The sequence below is a fragment of the Anomaloglossus baeobatrachus genome, chromosome 9, assembly GCF_048569485.1.
Source record: "Anomaloglossus baeobatrachus isolate aAnoBae1 chromosome 9, aAnoBae1.hap1, whole genome shotgun sequence".
Taxonomy (NCBI): Eukaryota; Metazoa; Chordata; class Amphibia; order Anura; family Aromobatidae; genus Anomaloglossus; species Anomaloglossus baeobatrachus.
In genome coordinates this window covers 124,865,925-124,893,476 of record NC_134361.1, presented here as the reverse complement: position 1 = coordinate 124,893,476, position 27,552 = coordinate 124,865,925, and the positions used below count along the sequence as shown (strand labels likewise).

Below are 27,552 nucleotides of genomic sequence, written 5' to 3'. Positions count from 1 at the left end.
TACAGCTGTTCAGTATATGAAGGAAAAAGCCTTAAAATGTGAGTGATTGACAAAAAACAAAAACAAAAAACAACCAGTAGGTAAGGGCGTTTGCAATACTTTTTAGTTTTGCCACCAGGCAGCTGGACCGGATGCTCATTGCATGAATAGCAGCATTATGTCACTCCATAGCTCTGGAGGTGATCTTTCTCCTCTGAACAAGGACATTAGCAAAATATCACAAGTTCTCTGACTAGAGCAGAATATACGTTCAGTGCTGTGGTTTTGCGTATCAGCATCACTTTGCCTGTATGTTACACTGCTCTCTGCTCTAAAGAGCAAGTTCTCATACCGATTAGAGCAGGGAGTAGTGTGATATACAGAGTAATGCACTGCAGAGTAGTAGTGAGAAACCTCTAAGGCTATGTGTCCACGTTGCTTTTCCCTACTTGCAGTTCTAAATGCACGTTTTGTCCTTAATTGAATTAGCCAAAGTTGCCTTTTGCAGAACTTTAGCGCTGAAAACGCATGCGTTTTTGCCGCGTATTTGATGCGTTTTTAGCGCTTTTTGAATACTTTTTCAAATGCTTTTTGACACATGCGTTTTGAACACCAAGACACTGATAAATAAAGTTACAACAGTCAAACCAAATGAAAAAAAATAAAAAAAATGGGCACAAATATTTGTATGAAAAAAATGAAAATTGCAAGATTTAATAGAATTATAGCGGTTATTTAATAAAAACGGAAATATAGCAATAAAATGATAATTTTCTTTAAATAAATTGTCGGACTATGTGTGTGTAAAAGGGACATATGAAATCATTTTGATGTGCAAAAAGCATGCGTTTTAGTAGTCCAAAACGCATGTTTTCTGCACCTAAAAAGCAGGTAAAACGCAGGAATTTTGATGTTTCTTGGTTACTCCCTGTTTCTCATTGACTTCTATGTTATCTAAACGCACCTCAAATGGCAAAAACAATTGACATGCTGCTTTTTTAAATGCATGGTTTTTGCCACAAAATATGCAAATTAAACGCAGCATTTTGAACTGCATGGTGGGCACAGGAAAACCCTATTTCCCATAGACTTTGCTGGGAAATCAAAACGCAGCCATTTGAGCACTAAAAAGGTGCAGTTGAAAACGCTGCAGAAAAGCATGAAAAAACGCACCGTGGGCACATAGCCTAAGGGCTGCTTCTCACTTGCGAGTTTCTCGCAGTAGAGCAATGCGAGAAAAACTCGCATTGGAATCGGACACATGTTATTGAATGATTCAGCTCGCATTTGCGATATTTTCCTCAGTCCAAATCGGACAGAAAAAAAAAAAAAAAAATCGCAGCATGCTGCTTTTTTGCGAGTTCTACTGCGAGTCTCTCCAATGCAAGTCTATGGGAGCATGTAAATAATCGCATGTCACGGGAAGGCACTCACACCATCCTAGTGACATCCGATTTTCTAAATGCATTTCTCACATGTTTCCTAAAACACTGGAAACGAGTGATGTCTCAATGTCTGGCACTCACTATTCTCCGTCAGTCGGTCTCTCCCTCTCGGTCTCTATTCTCTGTCGGTCCGTCACTATCTCTGTCCCTCTCTCACAGTCTGTCGGTCATTTTCCCCTCCTCTCTCATACTTACCGTTCCCCGATCCGCGGCGCTGCACGGCATTCACACTGCTGCGGCGGCTTTTCCTATTTTGGAAAAGCCGGCCGCTCATTAAACAATCTCGTATTCCCTGCTTTCCCCGCCCACAGGCGCCTATGATTGGTTGCAGTGAGACACGCCCCCACGCTGAGTGACAGGTGTCTCACTGCACCCAATCACAGCAGCTGGTGGGCGTGTCTATACTGTGCAGTGAAATAAATAATTAAATAAAAAAAAGGCGTGCGATCCCCCCCAATTTTAATACCAGCCAGATAAAGCCATACGGCTGAAGGCTGGTATTCTCAGGATGGGGAGCTCCACGTTATGGGGAGTCCCCCAGCCTAACTATCAGTCAGCAGCCGCCCAGAATTGCCACATACATTAGATGCGACAGTTCTGGGACTGTACCCGGCTCTTCCAGATTTGCCCTGGTGCGTTGGCAATCTGGGTAATAAGGAGTTAATGGCAGCCCATAGCTGCCACTAAATCCTAGATTAATCATGACAGGCATCTCCCCGAGATACCTTCCATGATTAATCTGTAAGGGACAGTAAATAAACACACACACACCTGAAAAAATCATTAGAAATAAAAAAACACTAAAATTCCCTGGTTCACCAATTTAATAAGCCCCAAAAAGCCCTCCATGTCCGGCGTAATCCAGGATGGTCCAGCGTCGCTTCCAGCTCTGCTGCATGAAGGTGACCGGAGCTGTAGAAGACACCGCCGCTCCTGTCAGCTCCATGCAGCAAATGAGGTGAGTAGCGCGATCAGCTGAGCTGTCACTGAGGTTATCCGCTGTCACTGGATACAGCGGTGGCCGCGGGTAACCTCAGTGACAGCTCAGCTGATCGCGTGACTGACAGTTGCTGCGTGGAGGTGACAGGAGCGGCTGTGTCTTCTGCAGCTCCGGTCACCTCCATGCAGCAGAGCTGGAAGCGACGCTGGACCATCCTGGATTACTCCGGACATGGAGGGCTTTTTCGGGCTTATTAAAGTGGTGAACGAGGGTATAGGTTTGTGTTTTTTATTTCTAATAAAGGATTTTTTCAGGTGTGTGTGTTTATTTACTGTCACTTACAGATTAATCATGGAAGGTATCTCGGGGAGACGCCTGACATGATTAATCTAGGATTTAGTGGCAGCTATGGGCTGCCATTAACTCCTTATTACCCCGATTTGCAAACGCACCAGGGCAAATCGGGAAGAGCCGGGTACAGTCCCAGAACTGTCGCATCTAATGTATGCGGCAATTCTGGGCGGCTGCTGACTGATATTGTTAGGCTGGGGGACTCCCCATAACGTGGAGCTCCCCATCCTGAGAATACCAGCCTTCAGCTGTATGGCTTTATCTGGCTGGTATTAAAATTGGGGGGGGATCGCACGCCTTTTTTTTATTTAATTATTTATTTAACTGCACAGTATAGACACGCCCACCGGCTGCTGGGATTGGGTGCAGTGAGACACCTGTCACTCAGCGTGGAGGCATGTCTCACTGCAACCAATCAAAGCTATAGGGGGGAAAAAGCACAATAGGGTCTTACCCGGTATGAGGGTAGAGAGACAGAACAGAAAGATACACTCACCTGGTAAGGTTGTGCCAGTCACAACCCCCTATGATCGCATGTGAGTGGTTTTATGTGGTTTAGCAGCGGCCCCGGAAAGCAGGTTATCATATAAATCAAATGGAAAACCGGTTTTCCATTTGATTTAAATGCAACCAATCATAGGCGCCTGTGGGCGGGGAAAGCAAGGAATACGAGATTGATTAATGAGCGGCCAGCTTTTTCAAAATAGTAAAAGCCGCCGGAGCAGTGTGAACGCTGTGCAGCGCCGCGACGGAGATCGGGGATCGGTGAGTATATGAGAGAGGGCTTCTAACTTCAGTCACTCAGGAGATTAGCTGTCACCGGTGAGTCCTTCACAGGTGACCGCTAATCAGGACGTGGCACAGACAGAGCCGCAGCATGACAATGAAGTCGGGTCAAGTTTACCAGAGTTCATTCTGATTGTGCGGCTCTGTCTGTGTCTGCTGTCATCTGCCATTCAGCTCTGCTACATGGCTGTCTGTGTCTGCTGTCAGCGGCCATGTAGCAGAGCTGAATGGCAGATGACATAGTAAAAAATACGCATTACACACGCATTACACACGCTAGTAAAATGATTAAATTTATTCAGAAAAGGCATCGCACTTGTGTTGCACTCGGTCCTAACGTGAACTAAAATCAGCCGAGTTATTCAGCCCAGTCGGACCGATTTTACTCGCATAGATGTGTTTCTAGCCTAAAGGTAAAACTATGGCCCGCACAAGATATTAACAAGATGCTAAGACAGTGCGCGCACGTTGCGTAATTTCATGCATTTACGCTGCGTATTGCACTGCAGCGTAAATGCATGCGTCCTGAACCCCCAGCACAATCTATGAACATTGTGCATAATCCATCTGCACGTTGAGTTTGAGAGCGCAGGGATTTGCATGCTGAAATTTTGATCCAAATCGCTGCGCTCAAAAAAAGCAACATGTCACTTATTTTGTGCGCTTTGGATGCTGTTCCCACTCTATGGGAGAGGCAGCATTCTGAGCGAATGAAATCGGCATCTATTCTGCAGACACACTGCATCTATTACACATTGTTTCTGCAGCGATTTGAAGTACACAAGCTGCCAAATCGCTGCAGAATTTTCAGCATGGACACTATGCAACGTACGCACATAGCCTTATAGTTTTACTTTAACCTCATAACGACGGCCGTACGACTTAAAGCGGCGGCAAAACAGGGTACTTATTCTGTTCCGCCGCTTTAAAGCGGCGGCCCGAAAAAACCCTGTAGCGCCCCCCAGCGACCGAAAATCTCGGGGGTTTCAGCTACCGGGGGTAGCTGAGACCCCCCATATTATGAATCGGGGTGTTTTTTTTGGACCCCGATCATGTGATCGGCGGTATACACCGTATACCGACGAACACATGAAAAAAAAAGAAATGGCCGGTAAAACTGATTTCTTTTTCATCTGACATGATCAAACATGTCAGATGAGAAAGAAATCTAACCCCCTAGTGCCCCCAAAGCCCCCGGTACCGGAGAGTCCCCCCACCCCCACCCCTACCCCCACCGGACATCCAAAATGGCGCCGAAGCGCACAGAAAACTGCAGCCGCCGCCGGCTCTGCAGTCATTTCCCTCCGATCTGAAATGATCAAACATTTCAGATCGGAGGGAAATGTCCTCCCCCTGACCCCTCCTCCGGTCCACCGGAGCCCTCTGGTCACCGGAGCCCCCTCCGGTTCTCCAGAGCCACCACCCCCCTCCCCCCTCCGGAGCGTGGAAGATGGCGGCGCACAGCGCGCGGCCGCCTTCATTCTGCTCTTTCTGCCGCATGTGACACGTCACATGCGGCAGAAAGGTGTCCCCAGGTCCCACTAGGTCACCCCCCGTCACCCCCCCCCCCCAAGCCCCCGGTTATACGTTACCTGTCTGCCGCTCCGGGCCCGCGATCGCCGCCTCCTTCTTCAATGCTGGCGGCGCATGCGCAGACAGCGGCTGTCAGCTGGATCCCTGCAAGCAGGGATCCTGCTGACGTCGCTGATGCACAGGCTCCACTGTGGACCGGGGGAGGGTGAGTGCAGTGATCTGCAGCCACACTCCTCACATGGAGAGGCTGCTGTTCCAGAAAATGGGGGATACGTTCTGTGAGCGTGCCCCTCATATTCTGGAATGAGGTTACTGCAGGTCACTCTGCCCTAGGTTGGACCGGGGCAGTGTGAGTGCAGTATTCTCAGATTACTGCACCCACACTGCTCATGGAGAGCTTGCTCTTCCAGAAAATGGGGGATACGTTCCCTGAACGTGCCCCCCATATTCTAGAAGATCCAGAGTCGGCGCGGGACCTCCAAAATGGATTACAGCGACCGGAATTTCTTTATTTTCAATAAATTGGTAAAAGAGGAATGTTTCGGGGAGTGTTTTTTCAAATAAATTTTTTTCTTGTCTTTTTTTTTTCTATTACTGACTGGGTTAGTGATGTCGGGTATCTGTTCAGATGCCGTGACATCACTAACCCCAGGGCTTGATGCCAGGTGACATTACAGCTGGTATCAACCCCATATATTACCCCGTCTGCCACCGCACCAGGGCGCGGGATGAGCTGGGGCGAAGCGCCAGGATTGGCGCATCTAATGGATGCGCCACTTCTGGGGCGGCTGCGGCCTGCTATTTTTAGGCTGGGAAGAGTCCAATAACCATGGCTCTTCCCACCCTGAGAATACCAGACCCCAGCTGTCCGCTTCACCTTGGCTGGTGATCTAATTTGGGGGGGACCCCACGTTTTTTTATTTTTTTTAAAAACGCCTGGGGAGCCCTCCAAATTGATCACCAGCCAAGGTGAAGCTGTCAGCTGTGGTTTGCAGGCTACAGCTGTCTGCTTTACCCTAGCTGGCTATCAAAAATAGGGGGGACCCCACGTCTATTTTAATTATTAATTTTTTGGGGGGCTAAATACAAGGCTAGGCACCCTTTAGTGCCACATGAAAGGCACTAAAGGGCGCCAGCTTAGAATATGCAGGGGAATGGGACGTTATATTTGTTTGACATCTATCCATTCATCCATTGTAGCATTTTACGCTGTGTGCCCACAATCAGGGTTTGCAGCGTTTTGGGCGCAGAGTGTTTTCCCTGTGTCCATAATGCTGCGTTGTGCAGTAGAAGCACAGTGGAAGGATTTTTAGAAATCCCATGCCCAATGTGCTTCTTTTCTCCGCAGCATAAACCGACCTGTGGCGCAGCTTCCCGAGCCTCAGCATGTCAATTTATGCTGCGGAGATGAGTGTTCTCTGCAGGTAGCATAGAGCTCCACAGCGGCCTGAACCCAAATCGTGGGCTTGGGCAGCTGCGTTCTCCCGTGGACAACACTCACATCTCTGCAGGAGGCTGACACTGTGTACTAGATGCCGTGTCGCTGGATCATGGCCACAGAGCCTAACAGTGAGACATTTGTTGCTACAGCAACATTTTTGTGAAGTACCTGTGGATTCAAAATGCTTACTATACTCCTGAATAAAATCCAGTTTCCAAAATGGGGTCACTTGTGGGGGTTTTCTGATGTATAGGTACCCAAGGGGCCCTGCTAATGTGACATGGTGCGCGCAATTTATTTCAACTTTTCCAGAATTCAAATGGTGCTCCCTCCATTCCAAGCCCTCCCATTTATCCAAACAGAGGTTTTTGGCCACATGTGGGGTATCCCTGTGCTCATAAGACATTGGATAACAACCTGTGGGGTCCACGGTTTGTTGTTGTCTCTTGAAAAAGTGAGAAATTTGATGCTAAAGCAACAGTTTTGTGAAAAAAATGAAAATTTTCAATATGCCAACCTAAGCTTATCAAATTCTGTGAAGTACTCGTGGATTCAAACTGCTCACTATACACCTTGATAAAAGCCTTGAGGTGTCTTGTTTCCAGAATGAAGTCACTTGTGGGGGACCGCCACTGTTTAGGCACCTCAGGGGCTCTCCAAATGCAACCTGGCGTCCGCTATTGATTCCAGCCAATTTTGCAGTCAAATGGCACTCCTTCCCTTCCGAGCCCTGCCATGCGCCCAAACAGTTGATTTCCACCACATATAAGGTATCGCCAAACTCAGGAGAAATTGCACAATAAATGTTATGCTGAATTTTTTCCTTTTACTCTTGTAAAAAAAAAAGCTACCTGGTTGAAATAACAATTTTGTGGTAAAATTTTATTTTTTTTTTTCATGGCTCAACGTTATAAAATTCTGTGAAGCACCTGAGGGTTCAGGGTACTCAGCAAACATCTAGATAAATTCCTTGAGGGGCCTAGTTTCCAAAATGGGGCCACTTGTGCGGGGTTTCTGCTGTTTAGGTACCTTAGGGGACCTCCAAATGCGACATGGTGCCCGCAATCTTTTTCAGCCAAATTTCCTTTCTATAATTCAAATATTGCTCCTTTCGTTCCAAGCCCTCCCATTTGTCCAAACAAAGGTTTCAGACCACATGTGAGGTATCACCGCGCTCATAAAAAAGTGGTTAACAAACCTTGAGGTCAAATTTTTGGAATTACCTCTTGAAAAAGTGAGAAAATTGATGCTAAAGCAACATTTTTGAGAAAATTATTAAAATTTTCAATATGACAACGTAACGTTAACAAAATCTGTGAAGTACCTGTGGATCTAAAATGCTCACTATACCCCTAGATAGAAGCCTTGAGGGGTCTAGTTGCCAAAATGGTGTCACTTGTGAGGGATTTCTTCTGTTTAGGTACCTTAGCGGACCTGTAAATGCAACATGGTGCCCGCAATCTATTTCAGCCAAATTTGCTTTCCAAAATTCAAATATTGCTCCTTCTGTTCCGAGCCCTCCCATTTGTCCAAACAGAGGTTTCTGACCACATGTGGGGTATCGGCGCGCTCATAAGAAAGTGGGGAACAAGTTTTGAGGTCCATTTTGTTGTGTTATTTCTTCTAAAAGTGAATAAATTTGGGTTAGAGCAACATTTTTAGGTAAAATTTAATTTTTGCTTTTTTTCATTCCACATTGCTTTTGTTCATGTGAAGCACCTGAAGGGTTAATAAACTTCTTGAATGTGGTTTTGAGTACTTTGGGGGGTGCAGTTTTTAGAATGGTGTCACTTTTGGGTATTTTCTGTCATCTAGGCCTATTGAAGTCACTTCAAATGTGATGTGGTCCCTAAAAAACTGGTTTTGTAAATTTTGATGTAAAAATGAGAAATTGCTGATAAACTTTGAACCCCTCTAACTTCCTAACAAAAAAAAATTTTGTTTCCAAAATTGTGCTGATGTAAAGTAGAAATGTGGGAAATGTTATTTATTAACTATTTTGTGTCACAGAAATCTCTGGTTTAACGGTATAAAAATTCAAAAGTTGAAAATTGCTAAATTTTCAAAATTTTTGCCAATATTCAATTTTTTTCATAAATAAACACAAAAAATATTGTCCTAAATTTGGTACTAACATGAAGTCCAATATGTGACGAAAAAACAATCGCAGAATCACCGGGATCCGTTGAAGCGTTCCAGAGTTATAACCTCATGAAGTGACACTGGTCAGAATTGCAAAATTTGGTCTGGTCATTAAGGTGAAAATTAGCTCCGTCACTAAAGGGTTAAGTTTTCACTGCGCCGCCACGTCACACTGTCCTAATGAGGAGTACCTGCTGTTAAGGCCCTGTGTGCACTTGCCGGTGTTTGCCGCAGATTTCCGGCGGTTTTGCTGCATGTTATGTTCATAACATCTCTGCAGTGATTCACCAGCAAAACCTATGGGAAAAAAAAATGCTGTGCGCACTATGCGGATTTTGACAGCTGCATGTTTTGCTGCAGAATTCCCGCAGCAAAAACAATTGCATGTCACTTTTCCGCACGTCGCTGCGGGATTTCACTCCATTGACTGCAATGCAATCGTGAAATCCCGCAGGGAATAACGCAGGCAGCAAATTGTGCGGTTCATTGCGTTTTCCTGCGTTATTCCCTCCGGTATTTCGCGGTTTACCTGCGGTAATGTTCATCGCTGCCTGCGGGTTGCAGGGAAGTGATGTCATTATGACAGGAAGAGGAAGCGGAGCAGAGAGTAAAAACACACATCACAGACACATCACAGACACATCACAGACACATCACAGACACATCACAGACACATCACAGACAGACAGATCTCACACACACAGATCACACACAGACATATAGAATACACATAGAAAGCAAACGGACATATAGAAAAAAAAAACAAAACAAAAACACATGGGCTACGCCATATTTTTACCTTCCAGCCGAGGTAAACAAACAGCGGCGGCCTGGTATGCTCAGGCTGGGGAGGGCGAGGGTCAGGGTTAATGCCCCCCCCCAGCCGAGAATATCAGCCTGCAGCTGCCCCGGGACTGTCGCATCCATTATGCGGCAGTCCCGGAGTGTCCCCGGCTCTTCCAGATGCCGTGATGCGGTGGCAATCCAGGTAATAACGAGTTAAATGGCAGCGGATCGCTGCCATTTAAATCCAGGCTTGATCATGGCAGCGTCTGTGACAGCTGACATGATCAACCCATAAGTAAAGTGAATAAGCCCACACCAAAAAATCCTTTATTTTAAATAAAACACAAAAAAGCCCCTGGTTCACCATTTTATTAACCCCCCCCAAAACACACAGCTCCGGCGTAATCCACGTCCTCCGATGCTGGCATCCAGCCTCGACTGACACACAGCGCTGAATGCAGCCTCGCAACGAGACAGCAGAGGTAACCACAGGGCATTTCCCACGGCCGGTAATGTGAACACACATTACCGCTCGGGAGAAATGCAGCGTGTGCTCACAGGGACTCTATCCTCCATCCTTCTATCTATCCTATCTATTTATCTATTTATCTGTCTGCTATATCTCAGAAGGAATTTTTTTTTTTTTCAAATGTGCTTTATTGCATTGAATGCATTAAACCACATGTACCATTTAATGTACCATTAAAGCACATGTACCAACCCGCATGCTGCAATTCCACTGCAATACCGCGAACAATACCATGGTAAAACTGCGGCAAACCGCATGTGGTTTTCGGGTGCGGTTTGCCGCGGTTTTTTACCGTGGTTGCGGTAATCTTTCAGACCCTGCGGAATTCCGTGTTCCAGTGCGCACAGGGCCTTAGAGCAGAGAACAGTAAACTAAAATGATTTGTGTGCACAGAACTGACTAAGGTTTTAAACCTTAGTCTGCTAGGGTTAGGACTTTTTCACCATCGTTCAAGCCAGGTGGTGCAAATTTCCCAGCTTTATAAAAACCAGCCTCCTAATTTTGTGCAAAAAAACAACAGCTATGGTTCTTCTAAGCAGCTGCCTAGCACTAAGCTATCTTATGTGGCGCCCCTGAGGCTTCAGTCGCCATAGGGTACTGCACCTCACTTAAGGTGCGGCACTCATCCTGGATCCAGAGGAGGTCTGTACCGGTTCCACTACACACAAATGCTAACAGTTAGGTTGCCCTCCCCATTGGGGACCGGGCTAGGGTCGGGTCTAAAAGGTAGTCACCAAACATGGGGGGGCTGCCACCCACTAGTGACAGGTAACCATTGGAGGAGCGGCCACCAGGGGCAGATTGAAGATGGAGGTCAAGATAAGGTCTGGAAGACCAAGCAAAATTTCCTAGAGAGCTGCTCGTAGGATTGCTAGAGGGGAAAATCAGAACCCCTGACTGACTGCAAAAAACTTCAGAAAGATTTAGCAGACTTGAGTTCTGGTACACTGTTCAACTGTTCAGAGACATTACACAAAATATGGCCTTCATGGAAAAGTCAGACGTAAACCTCGTGTCCTCACTACAAAATTCAGAGTCAGAAGTATGCAAATGAACATCTAAACAAAGCTAATGCATATTGTAAACAAGTCATGTGGACTAATGAGGTGAAAATAGAACTCTTTGACCACAATGATCAAAAGGTATGTGTGTACAAAAAAAGGCACAGAATTTCAGGAAAAGAACATCTCACCAGCCATTAAGAATGGGAGTAGATCAATTAATCAATCATGCTTTGGGATTGTGTTGCAGCAATGGCACAGGGAACATTTCATGAGTAAAGGGAAGAATGGATTCAATGAAATTTCAACAAATTATTGATGCATAACACTTTTTACACAAAGGAAGGCTTCCACAAATGGATAATGATCCTAAACACACAATAGACTACCTCAAAAGGCCCAATCTGAAAGTTTTACAATGGCCATCACAGTCCCCTGATCTGAACAGCATTGAAAATCTGTGGCTAGACCTTAAAAGAGCAGTGCATGCAAGACTAGCCAGAATCTCACAGAACTAAAAACTTTTCCAAGGAATAGTGATGGGTGAACCCACCGATGTTAGTGTTTGGGAGACTCGCCCAAACTTTTTGTTAAGTTAGGGTTTGGGTTCTGAGTATGCGAACTTTTTCTCGCTCTTTATAGATATTTGTCTGTACAGAGCGATGAAGCAGAGCTGACATTGCTCTTCCTGTGGACTACGTCGGACAAAGGATTTCTTTTATAATAAAGATGGAGTCTAAATGTTTTTTTTGTTTTGTTTCTAATAAAACATTTTTTTACGTGTTGCGTTTTTCTTTTCACTGTTTACTAGAAATTCATGATGGCCATGTGTAACTTGGCGTGACACCATGAATTTCGGGCTTCCCACCAGCTGAGAATACAAAACTGGTAATAACCCCTTTATTACCCAGCGTGCCACCGCCATCAGGGAAGCTGGATGAGCTGAGTAAAAGCACCTGGAAATGGCGCTAAAAAACAATGTGCCATTTCCAGGGGCGGCTGCAGAGAATCCCAGCCCCCAGCTGCTTTGTTTTACCTGACTAGCGATCAAAATACGGCGGGAGCCCATGCATTTCTTTTTATATTTTTTTAAATAATTGAAAACAAAAATAAAATAAATGCGCTTCCCTGTATTTTGATTGCCAGCCAAGGTAAAGCCAGGCAGCTGGAGGTGGCAGCCCGTAGCCATCTGCTTATCTGCGCTGAAAATCAAAAATACAGCAGAGCTACGTCATTTTTAATTTATTTTTACACTACTTTGAGTGAGGTACCCAACATCCAATCTCAGATGCTGTCATGCAGAATAGGTGTCTGATTGGCTGTTGGAGTAACCTGGAATCTGCTCATATATTCTGTGACAGCGTCTGTGATTGTCTGTTATTTTAACAGTAAAATAAAAAACAGAAAAATATTTTAATGGAAATAAAACAGAAGACATTTAGGACTCAATCTTTATTATCCCAAAAAAAAAAACCCAACCCTCTAACGTAGTCCAGAGGCGGGCGAGCATCTTCAATTCTGCTACATCTGTGCGAGAAGACAAACAGGTCTGCTCACACAGACTCAGCTGAGAGCTGACAGAGCCTTCACCCGAGTGCACAGCTGAGGCTTGCGTAGAACTCCTGCGAGTCTCACATCGGTATCACCAAGCACAGCGCAGACTCTCCAGACAGAAGCGCCTCAACTGCATGAAAATTTATGCAGCCGACCCATTCCTGTAAGGAGAGTGTGCGCCATGCCGGGTGATACAGATGCGAGACTAGCACGGTGACAGTCAAAGTTCAATCGAGTCCATGGCTCTTGGACTTGGGTGAATCCTGATGTTCATGCAAACACGCCGAAAAAAAAACTGAAAACTGTTGAGTGACAATCAGTGCAGTGAAAACCACCGGAAGATAATGATCGGACCCGCAAGCAGAAGCGGCCGAGAGTCAGGTGAGCAGGTCTGTGGGACGCGTCGAAGGACCAGAAGTATAAATCATAATGTATTTTTACTAATGTGATTTTTATTTTTACAGCCCCTGGACCCAAACTGGACCGGAACTATAACACGAGCTTCCCAGGAAAACTTGTGTTCGGGACAGTGTGCACAAACACTGTACTCGGTACAAGAACCTTACAGTTCGGTTTCCTCCATCACTACCAAGGAAGAATGGATGACAAAAAAAAATAAATAAATAAATAAATAAATAAATAGATTTGAAAAACTAAAATCGGCTGGTTACAAAAAGCATTTACAAACCGATATCTGCCAAAAGAGGGAGCTACTAGGTACTAACCATGTAGGGTGGCCAAACTTTTGCATCAGCCCATTTTCCTTTTTTGTTACTTTAAAAATGTGAAAGATTAAAAAAAAAGTTTTTGCCTAATAAAAAGGAATATGTGTCAGCTTTAGGCTACTTTCACACATCAGGTTTTTTCCTATCAGGCACAATCCGGAAAAAAACGGGTAAAACGGATCCGGTACCGCATCAGTTTTATCCTCATTGATTTGCAGTGTTAACGGATTGTGCCCGATGGCTTTGCGTTGCATCAGTTTTTTCCCGGATCCGGCAAAATTAATGCGGCGGCCGGATGGAACGTTTCATGTAACGTTTTTTGGCCCCTTAAAACAAACCACGATCCGGCGCAATGCGGCGGTGTACAATGAAAGTATATGGACGCTGGATCCGGCGCGATGCGGTTAAAACCGGATGCGGCCGCCGCTTCCGGTTTTGCAAATGAGCATGCTCCATTTTTTTTTTTTTGCACAAGATATATAAGCCCTAAAGTAAACATTGTCCACACTACCTGCTATTCTGTCCAGCGTTGCAGTCCAGCGTTCCTGTGCAGTCCAGCGGTCCAGGCCAGAGGTACTGTCCAGAGTAATGTCCAGAGATCCTGTCCTGAGGTCCTGTCATCCTAATTACAGGTCTTGTTTGTTTCCAGGTCCTGTTCTGCGGTCCAGTTCAGCGGTCTGGTCCAGCAGTCAACCCCAGTCCAGCAGTCCCGTCCTGAATAGGCAAGTTTTTTTGTTTTGTTTTTTTTTTTCTTGTTTTAAATTTCTGTAATGTAATTTTATTTTAATAAAGAGCTGTCTGGCTCCAACCTTGTTTAATTTATTTTGAAAAAAATTGAAAAAAAAATAAAATGAAATATTAAATTTATACAAAACCTTTGCATGCGTTGTCTGATTTAACCAAGGTAACTTTATATTTTTTGGTTGTGTATAAAAGCCAAGCACCTGTGGGTTTTTGGATGTTCCTTTACTTTGTACAACACTAAATCAGTGTTAAATGATAAAGTGCGGTTTTACGGGTGTGCAGTCGGTAGGATAGGTATAATCGTATTTCTTGCAGAAATTTGCATGGAAAACCCCAAAAAAATACAGCCAACAATGTCTTTTTCTGGGAGCCCTCCCTCATGTTCTCAAACTGTGGTGTTTTTTTTGTTTTTTTTCGGGTTTTTGGTAAAAAAAAAAAAACAAAAAACTTAAAATTAACTTTGTCTTTAACAGGTAGCTGGAACATCACAGGTGCTTCCAGAAGGGGACGAAAGGGGTGGAGAAATCCACGGAGTGGGCGGTCAGATTGTAAGTTTCATTTTACAGGAATTGCTTATCACAGCACAGCCAACACATGAAAGCACATCATTTTTTTCTCCTAAAAGGCTTCCACTTCTAGGGCTCACGATAGAGGTCCTTTAAGACAGTCCCAGGGTCGGCGTCAAGGTGGCGGAGGTCATAGTGTAAGTTAATATATTTGGTTTTGTGGTTAATTTCTACTTTCTGTGCATTTCAGTGTAAATTTCTTTTTTTTTTTTGGGCAACAGGCTTCACAGCGTGCTCCCGAATCGGACGGTGAGGAGGCCGGATGTATCAACATCGACCTCCTCATCGATGAAGTTCGAGAGAGGGAGTCGCTGTGGAAAATGGGTGACCGCCTCCACGCTGATACCATCGTAACCTGTTGACTCTGGGACGAGGTATGCCACGCAGCGGTACAAGATTGGGAGGACCTCAATTCTTGGGCCCAGAAGAAAGCGCGTAAGTATTCACAGTTCAGTAGGTTATGCTGCATGATTTAATGTGTTGTATACTAACCACTTTGTGCTTTCACCTTCCAGGTGACAAACTTCAAAAGCGGTGGCGGTCTATGAGGGATCGCTTCAAGAAGGAGTTGAATCTAGAGATACAGGCCCCGAGTGGATCCGGAGGACGCAGATCCAAATACAGATACTTTAGAGCTTTGTCGTTCCTCCGGACAACTATGGTGTGCAGAAGGTAAAAATATTGGCCACAATATAATAATAATAATAATAATAATAATTTTATTCATTTATATAGCGCTATTAATTCCACAGCGCTTTTACATACATTGGCAACACTGTCCCCATTGGGGCTCACAATCTAGGTTCCCTATCTGTATGTCTTTGGAGTGTGGGAGGAAACCGGAGTACCCGGAGGAAACCCACGCAAACACGGGGAGAACATACAAACTCCTTGCAGATAGTGTCCTTGGTGGGATTTGAACCCAGGACCCCAGCGCTGCAAGACTGCAGTGCTAACCACTGAGCCACCGTGCCGCCCTAATATGTAGTAAGTAAATGTACTAAGTACATTTGTTTACATGTCTAACCTTTGTCTTTTAGCCAGGGCTAATCAATAGCAATTTAATAATTTTTTTTCTCTTTGTAACAGCACAGTCTGCAGCACTCGGGAGCCTGCATCGAACCCTTTTGGAGCGATCCCACCAGAGTCCGCCACTGGGGAACACATGCACATACCCCACCTACCTGCACCTTCCCTCACATCTGGTCCCTAGATCCCATCCACCTGCGCTGGAGCATCTGGTGAGACTTCATTACCTGAAGCTGCTGGTGACGAGGTAGCTTTTCCCCTATCCCACCCCTCTGACACTGCTGCCCTCAGTAGAACACCTTTGGGTTCTGGACGTCAGCGGGGTCAGGATAGGAGCTATGTGCCCGAGATCTTGCATCTAAATGCAGCCTTCCAGAACGCCATTAAATTGTTAGCAGAACAAACGAGTGCTGGTTTTAGCCTCATGCAGAATACTATGCAGAAAAATACGTACGAATTGTGCACGCTTCTGGACAGGATGCATTTAGATGCAAGTAAATCGCCGAATCGTTTTTTTCAAGCCGTACTCGAGCGCATGGAAAAGCTGTCTCCTGACCAGCAGATGCATGTAATGCAAGCCACCCAGCATGCTCTGGCGCAGGTTTGCTCCCAACCACCACCACCCACCCCTCGTCCTGCACCTGCCCCCCTCCAGCCCCGTACCAGCCTCCTGCCCTGTACCAGCCTCCTGCCCCGTACCAGCTCCCAACCCCATCTGCCCCTCCACTCCCTACCACCACTCTCCTTCCACACCCATCATGACCCCAATACAAGCCTCTACTTCACCCACCATCTCTTCTGTCTCCCAATCCCTCCACTCCACCCCTCAATCCTTACCAAATCCCATCCCATCTCCTGTTTTCCCTCTCGGTTTCTCCACCACCCCTTCACCTTCTGTTACTTCACCACCAACAACACCACTTTCCACCCTCCATACTCCCAGTGTGCATGTGGTCCCATCTGACAGCCCCTCCAGTACTATCTCCACCCCAACCCCAAGCTATACAAACTTATAAAAAAAATTATATGTAATAAAAAAAAAAAAATAGAACATTTTTGTTGAAATGATTTAATTTGTTCGGGGTTTTTTTGTAATCAGAATTTTAAAGTTTGGATGGTAATAAGGTATAATACACAACATAAAAGGTACAATACTTTGAACCTGTAATAAGGTGCAATAATTAGAAAATGTTAAAAGGTACAAAAATTTGAAATTTAACAAGTTTAACAAGGTACAGAAATCTTTCAAAAGGTAAATTTTTTTTTTATTAAAACTACATACATAGTAGACATTGGCAAGATCAAATGATCTGTAGTTTTGTCTATCAACTCTACCTTCTGGGGACACAAAATATTCTGCATATTTGTCACGGATTCTTGAACTGGCAACACTACTTCTAAAATCAGGATTAGTGTAATCAGACAAAGAGGTTGATTCCACATTCATATCATCCATGGAGATTTGTTCATTTGATAAAAATAAAATTATGTAGTACCACACAGGCTTTTACTACCTCATCAACAGTTTCAATGTTTAGGTTGATCGCAGTTAACACTCGCCATTTGCTTGTCAGGATCCCAAACGAGCATTCCACCATTCTTCTTGCTCTGGATAATCGATAATTATATATTTTTTGGGTTTGCGTCAAGCCACGGCTTGCATATGGCTTTAGAAGATGTGGTGATCGTTGAAAGGCTTCGTCTGCCACAAAAACAAACGGCATTGGTGGATCACATGTTCCAGGAAGTGGTCTTTCAGTAGGAAAATCAAAAAAGTGTTACCATATAATTGCCGCCCCATAGGAGAAATTTTAAAGACCTGAGAGAGTCATTTGACCTGCCATAAGCACCAATGTCCACTGCAATAAATTTGTACTCAGCATCAGTTATTGCCATGAGGACATTGAAAAAAAACTTTGTAGTTGTAGTACTCCGACCCAGAAGATGCAGGTTTAACAATTCTTATATGCTTTCCGTCAACTGCACCCAGGCAATTGGGAAACTGACATATGTTGTTGTATTTTTCGGCAATGTCCAGCCATCTGTCCCTGGTGGGCTGTGGGGTGAATTCCTCCTTGAGACAATCCCACAAGGCTCGGCAAGTCTGTCTGATGATTCCAGAGATGGTAGAAATACAGAGTCTAAACTGGTAATGGAGTGACTACAGCGACTCTCCTGTTGCAAGGAATCTGTAAAGGAAATACAAGAATTAATAAAAAAAAAATACCAGCAACCACATTACAGTTAAAAGTCAAGTTAACAGGAGGATAAACAATTTATACAGAAAAGGCTTACCTAAGCGTAACCAGCAAACGCTCCTCAGGTGATATTGAGTACCGGCAGTAGGTATCAGTCTTCCGTATCTGGTCTGCAACTAGGATGTCAAAATTCTCCACTACCATCCGTACATACTTTGAAAACTTTTCAGGGTTTCCACGAAGCTCCATGTACAGTGTGGAAAAAAAACCACGGGTCATTCTCTGGGCAGTCACTGGATGAATCCAAAATAGACGATGGCGCTGACGCCTCAGACGCTGTCGCTCCTTTTCGCGGACTATGACACCCAACCGATTGGCCTCAAATGCGAAGTCAGCCGATATCTTTGTGATATTTTCCAGAACACCTTCCATGTTTTCTGTTTGCCTCTCTCTTCAATCTGTCAAATATGCTTCAAACCAGGTTATTTATACCGTATTTTTCCATTAGCCAAAGAACGGAATGTGTTAATTGTTTGTTTTGTGTTAAAAAACCGGATCAGTCAAAAAAAAAACAAACAAAAAAAAAACGGACGAAACTGATGGAAAACGGATGCAAAACTGATCCAACGGATCAGTTTTTTTACGCATCCGGCATAACGGATCCGTTAAAAACCGGATCCGATTTTTCACATTTTTTTTCCAGTTCCGTTGGAGCTGGGGAAAAAAAAAAAAAAAAAACAAGGACTGTGCCTGAATACAGAAAACTGATGTGTGAAATTAGCCTTACCTATGCCTATAAGATTATTTCATCTTCAACTTGACTGTTCACAATAACAGTAATTCCACTTGAATGTTTTGCTAGTTTAGCAAAAATAGATTTTTTTTTGCTGTCACACTTCTAGCTACCGGTTATTTGTCAGAGCAATATGATTATTTGTTTTTGCAGGATGTCTTGCTATTTATATTGATATATAATATTTTAAGATCACAATGAACAAGACCCAGCAATTCAGGATTTTGTTTTATACACTTAACTGTGGAGTATAAAGTGCAACGTAAACCAGTTGTATTCTTCAGGATAGTACAATTACAGATTTATTTTTTTTCACAAAAAAAAAAAAAATATCACTTTGCTACTTTTGCACAGTAAACAGTATTTTATAAAATATAATTTGATTTTGCATTTCTGTATTCTGGCAGCTGTAACTTTTTCATCTTTATGTCATCAATCGAGTGATGGCTTGTATTCTGCAGTACAAGTTAATATTTTTAGTGATACCATATATTTTCTTTTCACAAACAATCCCACTATGGAAAATGACTATTCACTTGGATTGCTGGTCAAATACTGTAAGAAGTCTCATGCTCTGCAGCATAGAAGTGTCAGTTTTATATGGTATCAATTGGGCTGGGGATAATATATTAAAATATAATATAAATTATTTATATATATATATATTATATATATATATTATATATATATATATATATATATATATATATATATATATATATATATATATATATATATATATATATATATATATATATATATATATATATATATATATATATATATATATATATATATATATATATATATATATATATATAATATGTGTGTGTGTGTGTGTGTGTGTGTCTATATATATATATATATATATATATATATATTATATATTTATAATATAATATATATTTATATATGATATTATAATATAAATATAATATATATAAATATATATAATATAAATATAATATTTATAAATAATTATAATATAAATATTATAATAAATAATGAGATATATAATAAGATTATATATACCGTATTTTTCCGCTTTATAAGACGCACCTGATTATAAGACGCACCCCCAAATTTGGTGAAGGAAGAGAGAATTTTTTAATAAATGGGGTCAGTCTTATAATGCCAGTGTCCGTCTAACAAATAATATAGGGTATAAGTCCCTCATAGCCCCCTCATCCTAAAATTAGCCCCCTTAATCTGCATATGGCCACCTTATATTGAATACGTCCCCCAGTGATTCCACATTTCCCCTGGGGCAGGCAGACAGGCCCCCTGGGGCAGGCAGACAGGCCCCCTGGGGCAGGCAGACAGGCCCCCTGGGGCAGGCAGACAGGCCCCCTGGGGCAGGCAGACAGGCCCCCTGGGGCAGGCAGACAGGCCCCCTGGGGCAGGCAGACAGGCCCCCTGGGGCAGGCAGACAGGCCCCCTGGGGCAGGCAGACATCACCCTCTGTTACATATCGCCCCCATGTTGCTGCTTTTAGTAAAATAAACTCTTTCCTTACCTTCTGCAGCACTGTCTTGTCTTTTGTCTCCCTCCTCGGGGTTGAGCTCCTCCAGTGTCTCCTGCACTTCCTACTTCCTGGTTCTAGTGCAGGTCATGTGATCGGGACAGCAGAGAGATATCTCTGCCTGCAAGATCACAGCAGCAGGAGGGAAACCGGGCAGACACGCTGGAGGAGGTGAGTAAAGAGTTTATTATTTTACTATGGGCAGCAGCACGGGAGGCTATAGCTAACACAGGGGGAGGGGGGATCCTGTGCGATCAAAGGTAAGCACAGGCAGATATAATATGTGCAGCTCCCCCAGCCCATCAGCGCGATGCAGTTTCAGCACCACGCTTCTGATGGACAGCGGCTGTGCATATTATATGAGCGGGAGATCAAACGCTGCTGCTCCCAGCTTTTCCTGCCCCGAGCACTGCTCCAGAGCTGCCCGCACCTCCACTGGACTCTGTGTTCTGTGTGTGTATATATATATTTTATAATATACACATACATATATACACACATACATATATATACACATATACATACAAACATACACACACACACCCCCCTCCCGTATATTCGGATTATAAGACGCACCCCCTACTTTCCCCCAAAATTTGGGGGAACAAAAGTGCGTGTTATAAAGCGAAAAATACGGTATACGATAGATATATATATACACACACATACATACATACATACATACATACATACATATATATATATATATATACACACATATACATACATACATACATACATACATACATATAGTTTGTGTTGACTTTTTTTTGAGTCCAGTATTATATACTTGTTTCTATCTACAGAGCAACATAAGTGAGGGCTTTTCTTTCTGAATTGTGGGAGGAGGCTTATATACTCTTAATTTAGCATCATATACAGTATGTGTATGATGCTTTGAGCGCTTATTGCCTTTTTTTTAATAAAGAACACCAGAGGACCCCCCCAAAAAATAAAAATGTTTCCATTTTTGTTGATTGAAATTTTCATAGGGTTGATTACATTTTTATTTTTAAAGACCAGACTTTTTACAAAATACAGTGATGCCAAATTATGTTTATTTTTGTATTTTGTTTTAAAAAAAAAAAAAAAAACTATTGGTAAGGGGTATTTGAGGCTTTTTTGTAGCATGGAGTGGTGACCAGAGAAGGCATTAGACCGGAGGGGGCTGTAGTTTGTACCCTCCCAACTTATCCTCTAACATCTTCTCCTATGTTATTAGGTTCTTCAGTTGCTGTTTGTGGTATCGGTTTTTTGGAAGGTTTTTGGTTAAAGGAGTTTTCCCACTACTTACCCCCCTACTTACCATATATCATAGCTTATATTTATAGCAGATACATAGCTTATACTTTTAGTGGATGTGTCTGAGCGCATCTCAAAAGGGATCACATAGTACTGGATAGTTATGCAGATTCTTACTCATCTGTTACTTCCTTTCCTGGGAAAGAAATCAGACCAAATGAAAGAAGTGGTAACTGGGCTACTGCTTCCTGATCATGGCTCCTCAAGATACAATAGGGCTATGTGCCCACGGGACAATGTACCGGTGGATTTTTCCACAGGTTTACCACAGCTGCTCCCCGGAATCCGCAGCTATCCATTGCTGCGGTATATCTGCAGAGTTGTTGTGGTAAACCTGCGGAAACCATGCTGATTTCGTGCAGAATTCCTGCCCTGTATCTCCATAGTGAAGGAGCGGAAATTCCACATATTTCCGCATGAATAATTGACATTGTTACGTGCGGTTGCGGAAAATCCGCAGCATTTTCCACAGCCACACATACCGCAGCATTGATACAGCACTCCCCAAATCCCATAGGGTAACATGGGGAGTGTGTACCTGCTAGACCCTGCGGATTTATCTAGAATATCCAGATAAATCGCGGGTTTTCCACAGCAAAAATCCACGGGTACATGGTCTCGTGGGCACAGCCTTAGTCTGACTCACTGCCTCATGCAAGCAGAGCTGACAGCTTCAGTCAGCAGTAACAGCAGGGTCTGACACCTTAGCTAGTGAAGTGATCTGTATTTCAAAAGCAAATGGTTTAGGTAATCCACTCACTGAGGTGGACAGCTGAAAAGCACCGAAATTAACAGTGACAGGGCTGTACTGGTCATCTGGCAATTGCCACATGGACTGTACCTACCCTGGACCACTGACACTTGGTATCTCGCAATATCTTTGTCAGGATTTAACATGGCAACATACAGTTGGTGAGGGTGAACATTAGAGTGAGGGCGGAGGGAAGAGTTTGAGTGGAGGATGAAGGGGGCGTGCTAAGTGCTGGCTTACAGGCTAGTGCAATGCATTATGGAACTTTTAGTAAGAGCACAGTAAGCCTGGGGAGGAGAAAAGATCGATGTAAACATCTCAGCTGCAGACACCAAGTGATGCTCTCTGCATGATAAAAGGTTGATATTACAATAAGAGTATGGATCCATTTAGTGGTGCATAATAGTACAAAAAAATGTAAATGAGTCAGGGTAGTGGATAACTTCTTTAACCCCTTCAAGACCATGGACGGATCTTTCAGTCATGGCGTAATCGCGGCACCGGAGCCTCTGGTGACTGCGATTGGTTAACATAAACTGCAGATTCGGGGAGGAGGGGACCTGTACCTGACCTCAGGAGGGGTGGTGCCTCCTCCCCGGACATACGGAAGCTGTGATTGGCTGACGAACGCCGCTCAACCAATCACAGCCACTGTAATGTTCCAGCCATTTAATATGACTGAAACATTGAAATCCAGCCATGACCAGTGCAGCTGAAGCACTGGCCAATGGCTGGAGCTTGGTGACCTCACTGGATCACCCTCCCCCAGTTCCAGCAGCTCTGATTGGAGAGATCGGGATTGTGACCGATCTCTCCAATCACCATAGACCTGTTGCCGGTGACCACCCCCGTCACAGTCACTTGTCGTCCCTGCAGCACACCAGCACAGTGAGTGTATACAGTGCAATGGCAGGGCGACAAGCTCCGGTCCCATGCTGTTATGTGACCGGAGCATGGGACCCGGAAGTTGCCACGCTGCCATTGCACTGTATGAAACTGCCGAAAAGCGCCCCGATCCGCTGCCCTCCGCGATCTGCCACCTGTCTCCCCAATCTGCTGCCCACACCCCCACCCCTCGTTATCTGCTGCCCGCACCCCCACTGCCCTCCCGATCCGCCGCTGCCCTCCTCCGTCTGCCACAGTGTCACCGCTCTCCCCGATCTGCTGCCTGGCCCCTCCCCCTCCCCTCCGTTATGCGCTGCGCGCCCCCTCCACCTAGTGATGTGTGCTCCCTCCCCTGTCACCCCCGTGATGTGTGCTCCCTCCCCTGTCACCCCCGTGATGTGTGCTCCCTCCCCTGTCACCCCCGTGATGTGTGCTCCCTCCCCTGTCACCCCCGTGATGTGTGCTCCCTCCCCTCTCACCCCCGTGATGTGTGCTCCCTCCCCTCTCACCCCCGTGATGTGTGCTCCCTCCCCTCTCACCCCCGTGATGTGTGCTCCCTCCCCTCTCACCCCCGTGATGTGTGCTCCCTCCCCTCTCACCCCCGTGATGTGTGCTCCCTCCCCTCTCACCCCCGTGATGTGTGCTCCCTCCCCTCTCACCCCCGTGATGTGTGCTCCCTCCCCTCTCACCCCCGTGATGTGTGCTCCCTCCCCTCTCACCCCCGTGATGTGTGCTCCCTCCCCTCTCACCCCCGTGATGTGTGCTCCCTCCCCTCTCACCCCCGTGATGTGTGCTCCCTCCCCTCTCACCCCCGTGATGTGTGCTCCCTCCCCTCTCACCCCCGTGATGTGTGCTCCCTCCCCTCTCACCCCCGTGATGTGTGCTCCCTCCCCTCTCACCCCCGTGATGTGTGCTCCCTCCCCTCTCACCCCCGTGATGTGTGCTCCCTCCCCTCTCACCCCCGTGATGTGTGCTCCCTCCCCTCTCACCCCCGTGATGTGTGCTCCCTCCCCTCTCACCCCCGTGATGTGTGCTCCCTCCCCTCTCACCCCCGTGATGTGTGCTCCCTCCCCTCTCACCCCCGTGATGTGTGCTCCCTCCCCTCTTACCCCCGTGATGTGTGCTCCCTCCCCTCTCACCCCCGTGATGTGTGCTCCCTCCCCTCTCACCCCCGTGATGTGATGTGTGCTCCCTCCCCTCTCACCCCCGTGATGTGATGTGTGCTCCCTCCCCTCTCACCCCCGTGATGTGTGCTCCCTCCCCTCTCACCCCCGTGATGTGTGCTCCCTCCCCTCTCACCCCCGTGATGTGTGCTCCCTCCCCTCTCACCCCCGTGATGTGTGCTCCCTCCCCTCTCACCCCCGTGATGTGTGCTCCCTCCCCTCTCACCCCCGTGATGTGTGCTCCCTCCCCTCTCACCCCCGTGATGTGTGCTCCCTCCCCTCTCACCCCCGTGATGTGTGCTCCCTCCCCTCTCACCCCCGTGATGTGTGCTCCCTCCCCTCTCACCCCCGTGATGTGTGCTCCCTCCCCTCTCACCCCCGTGATGTGTGCTCCCTCCCCTCTCACCCCCGTGATGTGTGCTCCCTCCCCTCTCACCCCCGTGATGTGTGCTCCCTCCCCTCTCACCCCCGTGATGTGTGCTCCCTCCCCTCTCACCCCCGTGATGTGTGCTCTGCTCACCTGTCTCCCCTGTGACCTGCACTGCGCTCCCTCTCCCACCTCTCACCTCTCACCCTCCCCGATCTGCAGCCTCCATCTCCTGTGATCCTGCTGCCTAGATCCATCCTGTAAGGCAGAGGTTCCCAACTCCAGTCCTCAAGGCACACCAACAGTGCATGTTTTCAGGATTTCCTTAGTATTGCACAGGTGATAATTTAATCACCTGCAAAGGTGCTGAATCCAACACCCATGCAATGCTAAAGAAATCCTGAAAACATGCACTGTTGGTGTGCCTTGAGGACTGGAGTTGGGAACCTCTGCTGTAAGGTAACTATCCCCAATCTCACCTCCCACTCCCCTTCCCTCCCATCCCCCCCCATCTTCTGCCGCTCCTGCATCCACTGCGCCCTCTCCCATCCCAGCCGCCTCCACCCTATCCCAGCCGCCTCCGTCTCACAATCACAGATTCTCCCTTTATATGCCGCTTCCCCCCACCCCCCCCATCTGCCGCCCCCCATCTGCCGCTGTTCTGATCCATCCTGTAAGTATTTTTCGTGGCTCTTTTCTAACTATCCCCAATCGCATCTCCTACTCCTTCTCCCCACCTCCTCCCCCACCTGCTTGCCGAAGTGCTGATCAGCTACGTGATTGGCTGATCAGGTACGTAATTGTTGCTCTAGTTTTTGCTTTTTTGTGCACCCCAAATAAAAAAAAAAAAAACTTGAACAATTAGGTACCTGGTCAGCAATCGTCCTGCAGTCGTACTCGACTTTGGACAGGACTTTTTTTCCATCCCACCCCCTTTTTTTTGCAGAACATTCGTGCGTGCGCTCTTTTTTTTTCTATGCCATGGGGGTCTAGTTTCCAAAATGGGGTCACATGTGGGGGAGCTCCACTGTTTCGGCACCTCAGGGGGTCTCCAAACGCAACATGGTGCGGCTAACGACTCCAGCTAATTTTCTGTTCAAAAAGTCAAATAACGCTCCTTCCCTTCCGAGTCCTGCCGTGCGCCCAAACAGTGGATTTTCGCCACATATGAGGTATCTACGTGCTCAGAAGAAATTGGCCAACAAATTTTGGGGGTTCATTTAATCCTGCTACCCTTGTGAAATGCAATATTTGAGGCTAAATTAACATTTTTGTTGCAAAAAGTAAAATGTTCATTTTTTCCTTCCACATTGCTTTAGTTACTGTGAAGCACCAGAAGGGTTAATAACCTTCATGAATGTGGTTTTGAGTAGCCTGAGGGGTGCAGTTTTCGGAATGGTGTCACTTTTGGGTGTTGTGTCATGTAGACCTTTCAAAATCGCTTCAAATGTGATGTGGTCCCTAAAAAAAAAAAGTGGCTTTGTAAATTTTGTTGTAAAAATGAGCAATTGCTCATAAACTTTGAACCCCTATAACTTCCTTAATTTTTTTTTTTTCCCCAAAATTGTTCTAAGGTAAAAGTAGACATGTGGGAAATGTTAATTATTTTGTGTCATGTCTCGTTAATTTTAGAGCATAAAAATTCAAAGTTTGAAAATTACAAAATTTTCACGAAATTTCCGTTTTTTTCACAAAGAAACGCAAAAAATATCGGCCTAAATTTACCACTAACTTGAAGCCCAATAGGTCACGAAAAAAAAAAGCAATCTCAGAATCACCGGGATCCGTTGAAGCGTTCCAGAGTTATAACCTCAAAGTGACACTGGTCAAAATTGCAAAAAATGGCCTGGTCTTTAGGGTCAAAATAGGCTTTGGGCTGAAGGGGTTAAGCTTGCCATTCACCTTTCCCAGGGACATGCACAATCCCAATTCCCAAAAAATTGGGAAACTGTAAAATGCAAAGAAAACAAAAATGCAATATACATTGTCTATTTAATTTGAAAAATTAACTGTATTTAGAAATTCATGGCAGCAACACATCATAAAGGTTGGGACATGGTTAATAGAGATGAGCGAGCCTTTGGAGCTTCGGTTCGCAGGGCATATTCGAACCCTTGATAAGGCTGTTTCTGATCCTGACATGAACCGAACCTCAATGGAAGTCAATAATTAATTCAGCAGTTTGTGTCTCTGCCCACATGAAGCCAGCCATAAGCAGAACGCTTCCAAAAGAGGGTGGGGTTTTTTTTTTTTTTTTTTAAACTTTGTTGTGCACACTACTTCAGATCATGCAGATTTTACCCTCAATTCAAGCCGTTCAGACACTGCACATGGCTGAGCATCAGACCCAAGCACAGCGCTGCTCGCTTGAGTGGTTTGCTTTTTTTGGAAGTCTGTTTCCAAACCCGAACCTCAGGTTTGCTCATCTCTAATGGTTAACAAGAGTCAGTTATTTGTATCTGGAGAGACTGCCTCTCGGATAGGTTTTCTTATACAGCGATGGTCAGAGGTTCACCAATCTGAACAGCAACTTTATGTTGAACATTTTTCTGAAATTGTTCCATAATGCAAAAGACTTCTCACCATCTACAAGACACAATATCAAGAGAAATTCTTTATGGAAGCATAGACGCTGCATACACATTCCAGAGGAAAAGGTCCATCCAGCTTGTTATCAGCGTACAGTTCCTACATCTATGCTGAGCATTATATAGAGTATTTAGAACACCACATGCGACCATCTGCTAGACATCTAATTCAGGCAAGGCCGTGTAAATTTCAGCAAATCAATGCTAAGCCACATACTGCATCCATCACAACAGCATGGCTACACAAAAGAAGAGTTCAGGTGGTGAACCAGCCGCCGGCAGTCCAGACCTTTCACCAATAGAAAACATTTGGTACATTATGAAATGAAAAATTCCCGCAAAGATGACCCAGGACTGTTGGGTAGTCTGAATCTTACATTAGACAAGAATGGGACAACATTCCTCTCCCAGAATTATCTGCTCACTTTCTAG

At 45.2% G+C, this 27,552-nt stretch overlaps 1 protein-coding gene across 1 annotated transcript in view; it reads right to left on the bottom strand.

The window, feature by feature from the left end:
• Positions 1 to 27,552, bottom strand: part of LOC142251310 (uncharacterized) — a 136,532-nt gene that overhangs the window by 4,516 nt on the left and 104,464 nt on the right. The window lies entirely within an intron of this gene.